Below are 12,887 nucleotides of genomic sequence, written 5' to 3' on the forward strand. Positions count from 1 at the left end.
AACAATGAGGTGCTGCTAGTCACAGTGCAGATCCTGTTCTCCTGCATGCAGAGAATGCTGGGATAGCGGGTCAATGTCAGCTGATGATTGGGAAGACTCTTTCATTGATGATGAAACAGAATAGTATGATTCTCTTTCAGTGATACACAGAGAAGTGAATTATATGCATTCATTTACAAGGACAGATGAAGACATGTTTAGCTGAGGTGATGGTGTTATAAATACATGTGCCAATTTCTTTACCCAATGAGTATATTTAAAGTGACTGCCGCTCACCAGCTGGTCTAATTGACACTCTATGCAATGACTATACTGAGTAACTGAGTTATCAGAATGTCTTTGAAGTGGTCATATATTGACAACATTTTTAGAATCCACTGATAAACAAGCATTTACATATGAATTTAATTGTTTGTGATTGTAGGTAGGTTTAATGTGATGAGCACCATTAATCATATGCATGACAATTGTCTGAAAGGTGTTAATCATTCTTTTCCAGTAACTCACATATTGGTGTATAGAGAGGTTCTGGTAATAAAGCCATTAACATTTTCAAAACCACATTTTCTTGCCAAAATTTTGGAGCTAACAGACAAAATTCAATTCAAAATTTTTACTCAGAAAATTTGACTATTTTTGTCCCAATCTTCTAACTGATGGTGAAAAAGTTAACTTTAAAATCAGATAAAACATAAACATGTCAGAGATTTGGATCCAAAAGGTGATGCTTAGTTATATAATGATTTTCTAAGATTATAATGATTGATATCTTGTATCTGATCGTCAACTGAGTACTTGTCCATATTGAGAGATAGTGTTCTGGAAGAGCATTAAATTTAAAAATGGCTACTGGTTGGTCATTTTGAATTCATCTCTAGATGTACAACATGATGTATAATGAAAACAGGCAGAAAAGCAATTTCAAAGACTTTAACTTTGTTTTAATGAAAACTTGAAGTAAACACGAGGGTACATATTATTATTTATTTTGGAAACTCAATTTTTAACTGAAGGAATTAAACTAAATTAAATAATCATGTTAGAAATGACTACTGTTCAACCTCGGACGTTTAATTGTACTTAGCGTATTTACTATGACAATCAACCAATTTGATAAAAACAGCCTACAATGACTAATTCCATGGTCACAGCCAAATCGCTGTTAAATTGAAATAAAACAAGTCATTGAAAATGACACAGTCCCCGTTAAATTTTGGAAAGTTCTCTTTGTGCTCGTCATATTAAAGCGGAGGGGTTGACGTGAGCGTGTCCTTGAAACTTGAGCTCCAAGTGGCGTATACAACAGATTGTTTATTTACATCAAAACATGTGTTCCGTGTAGTAGTAATATGGCCAAAAATAAAAACAGCCGTTATTCGGCCATCTTTGTTCTGATTATGAAACACACTGATACGTATGATGTATGTGCCAAATACGAATGAAAATGGTACATAAATTGTGGAAATATAGTAGTAAGGCCAAAAAGTCAGATGGCTGTCAATTCTTGACCAGATTTTGAAACAAATTGTCATGGACATGCATCCTAACATGTATAATCTATGTACCAAGTTTGAATGACAACTGACAAAGCATGTCCAAAATACAACATTTTCAAAAAACAAGATGGCTGCCAGTCGGCCATTTTGAATCGAATCGCTAAACCACTACATGTGCATATGTCCCACATAAAGTACTAGGCACATGCAAAGAATGAATGGAATCGGTCCAAGGAATTCTGAAATATGACTCCTCTTGGCTGACTCTGGCTAGCGGACGACGCCCTAGGGCGTTTTCTGTGCTGGCGGTGCCCTCCGCTTGCCCTTGGCAGGGCCAACTGGCTAGCAGATTCAATCTGAACCCTCTGGTTCATTGCACTTCGAAGCTCCGAGACTGTACCCACCATTCCCTGAACAAAGAGGGTGGAGGATGTCAAGTCTGCGTCACTGAGGTGGGGATGTACCCCAACTCAGCTTGTCGGCAAAAACATGTGCGTCTAAGGCTGCGTCTCGTAGCACAGTAGTGGCCCCGGCCAAGAGAGCCAGGTGACACTCGGGTGTGTTGCATGTAGATGTGTGGTGGCCCACCAGTAAAAATGTCGCCTGGTCTAGGAGGCTGGTGCGTTCTGCCTCCAAGGTCTCTGAGTCCTGGGCACGTACAATAATGCGCTCAAGCAGCTATGCCCTCAGGGCTGGATGGGTCGTCTTCGATTGGAAAGGACGCCCATGGGACACGGCTGTCCCCCTTTGCCCGGTTTGCCAAATTCGTGGTACTGGGGTCTGGGGAAGGAGCCTTGGAATCCGGTTGGGGGCGTTTTGGTCTCATCCCACGCTAGGGGGTCTGATCCCGAAACCACACCGACCGGGTAAAGGAGGCCCGGTGCAATTAGCCTGAGACTCGGCCTCCCCCCAAAATAGTGGGAGAGCCGCGACTGGGAACGGGGGTTCCCCGGAAGAGATGTGTTTGTATGCAAACATGCTTTCGTGTTTCTTTCTGCTTGCCCACGAAGGGGACACAGTGGAGACAGCTCGCTCCGACTGCGTCTGATCTACCCGGCCTGCCAAGGACGCAATTGCCCTGACAGTCCTTCAACCAAAGCCCTCAACTCGGAGGCAAACCCGGCACCGTGTGAGGAAGGGTCCACAAAGGGGCCTGCAACGGGCCCCATAGGAGGAAAGCCTCTAGGGACACAGCCTCGCTGCAGCCGGTAAAATCGGGTAAACCATCCCCTGAAAAAACAGACTGTGAGGATGCCCTCTGATCAGCGAGGGAGACCGAGAAAAATATCAGTACCCAGAGCTCCACTATCGGGCCTCCTACTTGACGTCCCGGTACACGAAGCACCGGCAGACGAGTGTGATTACTTTCCACTCATGCAAAACATGAAATTCACTTTAACCGATTTGTTTACTGGACGCGCGACATTGCTGTGACGCGGTCAGTTTAAGCGATTTTGATGGCTCTGAAAGAAAATCTCAGGCCTCAGAACTCCAGTGAAAAAACACACAACTTCACGCAAAAAACCCAAACCCCGCACACAGCTACAACAAAGTATCTCGGATGCGGGTTCTATGCTGGTAAATTCTGAATATAACCACTGCACAGTCAACTCAAAACACGAGGAGACCAAAAAGAAAACTGCAGCGAGCCCTGGTGCTGTCATTACAACTCTATATTGCTAAATACATTGTAAACAAGTCATTGTCAATGACACGTCCCCGTTCCGTTCATGTTTGAGTGACATATACATTCAAAGCAGATCATGACCGAAATGCACCTGCATATTTACAACACATTGTGCTAAATCTGAACAAAATCCATCCATGCATGACTGAGATCCGGTTCTGGAATTGTGAAAATACGTGATTTTGATGCATTTTCGGCCTTAAAATGGCCATCATTCCGCTATTGTTAAGCAGATCATGAAACAAATGCACATATCTATTTGTGACATGATGTACCATATGTGTGTGAAGTTTGAACTTGATCAATCCAGACATGTCTTGGATACGGATCCAGAACTGAATTCTTTAACAAAATGGCCGCCAGTCGGCCATTTCGAACTTGATCCGAAAAAAAAAAAAGACGTGCATCAAGGTCCTATTATGTTTAATGTATGTACCAAATTTGAACAAAATCCATCCATGCATAACTGAGATACGGGTCCGGAATGGTGAAAATGTGCGATTTCAATGCATTTTCGGCCTTAAAGCGGCCCCCATTTGGCTATCGTTAATGAGATCATGAAACAAATGCACATACATCCTTGTGACATGATGTACCTTGTGTGTGTGAAGTTTGAACTTGATCAATCCAGACATGTCTCGGATACGGATCCAGAACTGAATTCTTTAAAACAAAATGGCCGCCAGTCGGCTATTTCGAACTTGATCCGAAAAAAAAAATGACGTGCATCAAGGTCCTATTATGTTTAATGTATGTACCAAATTTGAATGAAATCCGTCCATGCATAACTGAGATCCGGGTCCGGAATGGTGAAAATGTGCGATTTCAATGCATTTTCGGCCTTAAAGCGGCCCCCATTTGGCTATCGTTAATGAGATCATGAAACAAATGCACATACATCCTTGTGACATGATGTACCTTGTGTGTGTGAAGTTTGAACTCGATCAATCCAAGCATGTCTCAAATACGGATCCAGAACTGAATTCTTTAAAACAAAATGGCCGCCAGTCGGCCATTTCGAACCCGATCCAAAAAAAAAAAAAAAGTGCATCAAGGTCCTATTATGTTTAATGTATGTACCAAATTTGAACAAAATCCGTCCATGCATAACTGAGATCCGGGTCCGGAATGGTGAAAATGTGCGATTTTGATGCATTTTCGGCCTTAAAATGGCCGCTATTCGGCTATCGTTAATCGGATCATGAAAAAAATGCATGTGCATATGTCCCATATAATGTGTGATGTATGAGTGAAGTTTGAACTTAATCGGTCCATGCATGTTCGAGATACAGGTGATCACGGACGGACGGACGCACGTACGACCGGACGCACACAGGGCAAAACATAAGTCCCAGTTTTCGGACTGCGTCCGAACGGGGACTAATAAAAGACGACATGCATGAGGGAAAACGAAATACAGTTGTAAAAGGTGCCGCTGCAAAACCAGCTAGTGGCTACGTAGTGGCGCCGGGTTTTAATCTCTTTGTTGTGAAAAATACTACACACAAAGGGGAAACGACACGAGGGTAAAAATGACAAGGAAAACTTATCCTACCAGCTACAATGTCGGATGCCGTGCAGCGGCAACAACCCACGCTAGAAACCCGGACAGGAATAAGCAACAGAGCCAGGCAGAGCCGCTCAGAATCATTCCCGACGAGGCGGAGATGAAAGTGATTGACGGCTGCCTATGGCACTGCCATGGGACCTAACGTAAGGGACGTAAGGGGTAAAAGAATCTTGGGGTCATGGGGCTTCCCCTGACCTAGATTCTATCTCTCAGTCACCGGCAGAATCGCTGATTAATGCCTACAGTTCAAAATAGTCATTGTGATTGACCGGAGTCTATGGTGGGTAATTGAACATGGTAAATATGTATGACCTATGTACTAAATTTTAATGAAAACTGACAAAGCATGTCCAAAATACAACATTTTCAAAAAACAAGATGGCTGCCAGTTGGCCATCTTTGATCCAATTGTGAAATAAATCGTCATGGACATGTATCCTCACATGTATAATCTATGTACCAAGTTTGAATGAAAACTGACAAAGCATGTCCAAAATACAACATTTAAAAAAAACAAGATGGCTGCCAGTCGGCCATTTTGAATCGAATCGCTAAACCACTGCGTGTGCATATGTTCCACATAAAGTACTAGGCACATGCAAAGAATGAACAAAATTGGTCCAAGGAATTCTGATATGACGCACAGACACACGGACGGTGACCGAATTATAAGTCCTCGTTTTCGGACTTTGTCCGAACGGGGACAAAAAATCACAGAAAACAGAGAACTCTAAGACAAGAAGAGAAACACGAGTGATATAGTTTCACCTCAATCAATACAGTATTATTACAGTTCATAGCCAAGCATACTGTGGTCAAGAACAAGGTAAGAAATTATGTGACGAGACCATCCCGATTTGCCATCGATTTCCGGGTTCGGGTGCGTTTCATACAAGAAGATTGATACGAACTACACCGTCGAGTGTAGTAGACATAATCCCGATGGCAATAGGAAGTTCGAAGGAAGCTAATACAGTTGATTTATAACAGACGAAGTAAATGGAAATAACTTTTTAGTCCTCGTTGAGGCACAAATGTATTTAAATGAGTTGGTAAACAAGAGACGAACGCAAATCCACGTTGTGGCAGATTTAATACACACAACTACAATTTGTAAACTAAACTAAAGTTTACAAACACCATGGTCGGTCACACAAAGTCCCCCAAATTCAAAAGGGATTTTTGAATGCACCGGGGAACACGAGACGAACAATTGTGCATACATAGATGACTACTCCACGTTATACGCAGCGTGAAAATGGCAATTTAAACTTTGCTTGCCGATTTTCCGGGGCAGATTTACATAATACTACAGTTCGATAACATGGCCAGTCACATAAAATCCATCAAAAGGGAACTGCAAGTCGTATAATGCCAAAACAACACAACTTTCGAAATACGTTTGCCAGAACACAAAGCCTAAACTATCAGAAATTCGTAACACATAATTCGAGTGATGGTATAACAAAACTCATCATTTGTAAATTCAATCCATCAAAAAAGTATGAAAAACATTTTTATGAACAATTTTTATTATATAAATACACTTTGAAGAGAAACAAGATTCATAAACATAAATCTATTTGAATACATTCTCACTACAAATTTCACAATACTTATTTTCTAATGGAGTTTCTTCACAGCACAAATTAATGGAATCATGCACACGTGTGAGTACTTCAGAGACACATTTTATAGCTACACCCAAAATAGTCCATCAACGTGCACTACATCATTCTGAAAACATCCACACATTTTCCATGCACTTTTTGACCTTTCATAAGTAAAATACAGACCTCAAATACACTACAATTTACTCCAAAAAAAAAACAATTTTCCTGGTACATTCCTACATTCTTGCATACTCATGAGGGATTCAGACACATTCCAAGCTAAACAATTTTCTTGGACTAATAACAAAGCTGGTCAATCCTTTCCCAGCAAAAAAAAACCAGAGCTAAAAATCAAGGAAAATTGAACTCTTACGAACAAGTTTTGTGCAGTTTCCCAGAGGGATCGCGTAAAAGTGTATCACGAGCCAAGCCAAGCGCGAGGAAGCCTGCGACAGTAACTGTGAGTAATAATAACGTTCAATTGAATTATCATGTCTCGATCACCGTCACCCCATCAACGCAGGGTAGGATTCCAGATTGGCAAGACAGATTCGTTTGATGAAAGTGTAGAGGAATGGAAGATATACATAGAAAGACTAAAATATTATTTTAGTGCGAATGACATTCCGACATCAAAACACTTGCCGATCAACAGACGGGGGAATCTGTCAACAACTATATGCAGCCGAGTTGAGACAACTTGCAAAAAATTGCAACTTTCGTGATTACTTCAATGATGCATTACGTGACAGATTTGTTTGTGGTCTAAATATGGATGCTATTCAGAAACGCCTACTTAGGGATGACACTATAACCTATGAAAACGCCTTGAAAACTGCAGTTGCTATGGAGACAAAGATCACATGGAAGTGATGGGCAAGGCTGATTTTTTCTGTTAATAAAGTGAGCTATACAAAACGTTGTACTGAGCACCATACTGTCAGCAAAACACCATGCTACAGATGTAGAAAAAAAGGCCATGATCAAGACAAATGTTATTTTAAAGATGCAGAATGTCACAATTGTAAAAAGAAAGGACATATTGCAAAGGTATGTAAATCAACAGCGACTAAAAGTGACACAAAAAAAAGAATTAAACCCAGAATTCATGCCGTGGTAAAAAACTGTGACAGTGATGAAACTGAGTACATGGGAACCATTCACGAAGTCCACAGTATCAACAAACCATGCAGCAAACCAATGTGGGTTACTCCAATAGTTGAAGGAAAGGCATTGCAAATGGAGTTAGATACTGGAGCCTCTGTATCACTGATCTCATGGAACGATTATAAAAGGCTCTTCAATAGAATTAAGTTGAGTAAAAGTTCTATATCCATGAAAGCATTCACTGGTCATAACCTTGAAATCAAAGGGAAGATAAATGTCTGTGTTGAATATGAAGGAAATACACACCAGCTTGATTTGTATGTACACTCCGACAGTGAACGCAATCCTGTACTGGGAAGAAAATGGTTATACGAAATGCAACTGAACTGGAATGACATTAAAACAGTGAAAATTACTTCAGAAGTGAAACCAAGTAAACTAAGATAAGAGATTGAAACCCATACTGGACAAATATGGTACTTTATTCCAGGATGGACTGGGAACAATGAAACGGTAAATCCAGTACTGAAAGTTGATCAGTACCCAATACCAAGAATTGAAGACATATTCTTGGAACTTGCCGTGGTAAGAAATTCACCCAGATTGACCTACGCCAAGCATACCACCAAATAGAAGTAGATGAAGAATCCAAAAAATTCTTCACTATAAATACGTCAAAGGGATTGTATAGATATAACTGCTTAGCATTTGGTATAGTCTCTGCTCCTGCAATATGGCAGCGCTCTATTGAACAGATATTGTCAGGTACTAAATGTATCAGATGATATGATTATCACTGGCAAGGACGATAACGAAGACCTCGGCCTCGCCAACATTGATGCAGTACTGCATAATCAGAATCTGCGAGTGAATCTGGATAAATGTGATTCTTTCAGGATGAAATCGTGTTCTGCTCACACACCATTGATAAAGATGGATTACACATGATGCAAGAAAAGATCAATGCTGTGGTAAACGCACCACGTCCAAATTATGTCTCACAAGTTAGAGCATTCATAGGATTAATCAATTATTACAACTGCTTCCTGTCAAACTTATCTACAGTATTACATCCACTGAACCAGCTACTACACAAAGATCATAAATTCGAGTGAACTGAAAAGTGTACCCAGGCTTTCAAGGAAGCTAAACAGTTGATAACATCTGACAAGGTATTAGCACACTATGATCCAGACCTACCAATCAAGATGACCTGCGACGCGTCACCTTATGGATTGGGGGGCAGTGATATCACATGTCATGTCCAACGGAAAAGAAAAACCGATTGCCTATGCATCCAAATTACTAGTGAAAGCTGAACGTAACAACTCGCAAATTGAAAAATGGGGAGTAAAGAAATTTCACTACTACCTCTACGGTCAACAGTTAACACTAGTTACTGATCACAACCATTAGTATCAATTTTTCATCCAGGAAAAGGAATATCAAAAACAACAGCAACAAGGCTACAACGCTACACAATATTTCTTACTGGATACAGGTATGATATCCAGTACAAGAACACCACCAAACAATGCAAAGCAGATGGTCTGTCTCGACTACCCCTGGACATCATGGAAGATTCTGTTGATATTTTACACCTTACACAATTTGATACATTACCAGTAACAAGTTCTCATGTGAGAATGCACACACGCCGAGACCCAATACTCTCACGAGTATATGAAGCGGCCATGAATGAATATCAGCACATTCTACCAGCATAAAGATGAGACAACAGTGTATCAAAGTTGTCTTATACCCCACTTATATGAGTTATCATTCCAACAAAACTTCGCAATTCTTTGCTAGAAGAGCTACACACTGGTTATCAAGGAGTAGTCAGAATGAAGGCACTCGCCAGAAGTTACATATGGTGGCCAGGCATTGATAAAGACATCGAGCATACAACCAAACAGTGGCCAGAAGAACACCAAAGTATGCCTAGAGTCGCACCACTGCATCCCTGGGAGTGGCCGGAATCACCATGGCAACGAATTCATGTAGATTATGCAGGACCATTTCAAGGACAAATGTACCTGATAATCACTGATGCACACTCAAAGTGGCCAGAAGTTATACCGACTACAACGACAACAACCAAAACAATAGAACTACTACATACTCTATTCACACAAGAAGTTATTCCAGAAATTCTAGTAAGTGATAATCGCCCACAATTCATATCAGAAGTTTTCAAACTCTTCATGAAGTATAACGGAATAAACCATATCACTTCCGCGTCATATCATCCATCAACCAATGGATTTGTAGAAAGATCCGTCAAATCGTTCAAAAATGCACTAAAATCCAGGAAGGGAGAGCCAGGATCAATCAAAAAGAAACTAGCTAATTACCTACTGGCATATCGCAATACACCTCATGCAACAACAGGTCAGACACAAGCATTATTGCTGAAGAAGAGACATCTATGCACCCGACTGGATTTACTGAAACCAGATATTCGTAGAGATGTCACTCAGCAACAGTTCAAGCAATCTGCTACAAGATATACTTCACGTGATCGTCAACTCGACATACGTGACTAAGTTTCAGTATGCAACTACCGTCAACAAGAGACAAAATGGTTACCAGGAATAATAACAGATAAAACAGGACCCGTTTCTTACAAAGTAGAAATCGCACCAAGCGTCATATGTCGACGCCACATTGACCAACTTCAACGGTCAAATGTACCTTTACAAAGTAATTCTGATGATTTCATCACATCTGATCCAATGATTGTGCCTACAGTAACACCTCCACCTGTATCAATTGACAATATAACACCAACATTGGATAATAGCAGCATGCATGATATAGTACAACAATCAACTCCACCAGCACCAAAGGAGAAGATCAACCCAACCACTACACCAGAGTCTGGATGACACTGTCCTGTCAGACAGCGAAGAGCTCCACATAGATTAGATTTATAGTTTAAAAAAAATAAATTAAAAAATATGATTGTACTGTGTTCAGGGCAGAATAAACCCTAGACAATCATAAGAAGTTCAGAACAGTCTACTTCTGTCTTCTTTTTCAAATTAATTTATACGGAAGTGATTTATATGTACATGCATGATTGTTTTTTATTCAATATTATTCATTGAGTTTAATGTTATTATTTGACATTATATTCATCAAGTTTTTATCGTTATTATTCGATATTATATACATTGATTCTCGTTTTTCATCGCTCATATATACTTGACTTTCATATCTCCAAATTGATATTATCTGAGACTGACATTAGAATTAGTGAAAAGGAATGTAGTGTATTAACCTTGTATGACCTAAATATGACATCATCACATTAGCATATCAATGACGTGTAATTCTATATATGGAGATGTTCATTTGAATAAATCGTGTTCCTGTTCTAATGGCCGACTGGTGTTTGTTTACTCTATGCTAGTCCTCAATGTACGGACATAGACAGCACATAATGTCTAATGTATGTACCAAGTTTGAACAAAATCCATTCATAAACGACCAAGATCCGGTTCTGAAATGCCAGAAATACCTAATTTTTCAGCACAAAAATGGCCGTCATTCAGCCATCTTGAATAAATCTTGAAACAAATTTCAATTTACTTGCCATATTTCAACATATTTTTCTGCTGTTTTCCCAGCAACAATGAAATTAAACATTCAATGATCTGATCTGTAGGAAAAGGAAAAGAAAAACCATTTAGAGTGACATTCAGAGTATATCAAAAATAATTCTCAAAATTTTCTGAATTTCAAAAAAAAACAATTAGTCATGTGATCAAAGTGATCAGACAGAAATTGGGACTAAATACAAAACATTTTATTTGTATCTAAAACAATTTTAACATTCAGAAAAATTGAACTTTATGGAGATTCTAAACTGCTTGATAGCTAGCATAGTTTTTGATAAGTTACAATCACAAGAAACTATGTGGATACCAGATTCAATAATGATTTACAGATGGTAAGCATACTTTGTACATCAAAATATTTTGCATGCTTACTCTCATTTGTGTTTAGAACCCATATCTGTCAGGTGGACGGCGCGTACGAAGAGGATATCGTCTGGGTCGATGGGCTGGATCAGCTGGATCTGGTTGTGGCAGCAGGACTGGCTGTAAATTGAATAAAAATATTATATAAATTTCAGCAGTCAAAAGTTGCATGCAATTTGCTGTTCATCATTTCATAAAACTAAATAATACAGCTTGCTAATAATAGATCAACATATACTATGAAGGAGGCGGCCAATTTTTGAAATTCTGAAATGTGTACGACTATATATATCAAGCTACGTAAATATAACAATTTCAAATCTGAATACTCTTTGGAACCATATTTGGAATATGTAAATAATGTCAAACACAGAGTTGCCATCACTAAATTCAGAATTTCTGCACATAAACTAGCAAATAATATACTGACACATAAACTACCAATAGAGAAATTAAGGTATTTACAAGTACCACCAAAGGAAAGGTTATGCATGCTATGTGATGATCTAGCTGTTGGCAATGAGATGCATGCTTTCTTAGATTGCAGGAACCCAGAGATGGAATCTGCTAGGTGCAAATTTATGAGAGCAATCTTAATGCACAAAGAATTTCAAAGTTTGCCTAAGCAGATCATGTTTAAGAAACTGATTAGTTCAAAAGATAGTTTCATTGCCAGCAATCTAGGAGTCTATATACATAAAATTTATGCTAATTTTTAATTTTTATTTTATTATTGTTGTATTTGTGCGTTACTATGTTGGTTTTTGGCCATAAGTTATGTAATTTCTTACATTATTCTGAGTCAAATAAAATATTCTATTCTATTCTATTCTATCATATTGATTCAATATGAATATCAGAATAAAACAAGTACTTAACAATGTATTGACTGGCTTTATTCAGGTATGTCCATTTCTACCATGGGAATTTGAGTCATCTACAAAATCAGTCTATAGACTTATTTTTTGGGGAGACTCGATCAAAATCGCTTGGAGGAAATAAACACATGATATTACCCTCATGGCCAGACAATAATTTTTTTTATCACATCATATACTGACACTTTGAAGACTTTCAGCACGTGATGTTTTACAAAGTCAGTCAAAATGAGTCTACAATGATGTATTCAAAAGAAAGCTTGATATTTGCACCATGTCAATTTTAGTGAATACTTTTTAAAAGATATTATTAATATACACATTCTATGTTGAAGAAATTTGAGGACCAAAATGGCCACCAGTCAGCCATATTTGATCAAATGTGAAGAAAATTCATGTGCACTTGTATAAAGCCTGACATGGTCTTTTTATTAAAGTTTGAATGTGATTGGTCAAAGCATGTCTGAAAAAATCGCACTAAAAAGGTAACGCATTCTGCACAATTAATCTACTTGGGACACTGTCAAATCTGACAACTTTTGGTAAT

General features: G+C 39.0%; 1 long non-coding RNA gene across 1 annotated transcript; it reads right to left on the bottom strand.

The window, feature by feature from the left end:
- Nucleotides 1–11,088: 11,088 nt before the first annotated feature.
- Nucleotides 11,089–11,565, bottom strand: LOC146726315 (uncharacterized). The gene is made up of 2 exons (XR_014928628.1): nt 11,472–11,565; nt 11,089–11,140 (listed from the first exon to the last, which is right to left on the bottom strand). It is a non-coding gene; the product is annotated as an uncharacterized LOC146726315 (long non-coding RNA).
- Nucleotides 11,566–12,887: the final 1,322 nt, after the last annotated feature.

Source organism: Saccoglossus kowalevskii, unplaced genomic scaffold, assembly GCF_978046115.1.
Source record: "Saccoglossus kowalevskii unplaced genomic scaffold, keSacKowa6.1 SCAFFOLD_24, whole genome shotgun sequence".
Taxonomy (NCBI): domain Eukaryota; kingdom Metazoa; phylum Hemichordata; class Enteropneusta; family Harrimaniidae; genus Saccoglossus; species Saccoglossus kowalevskii.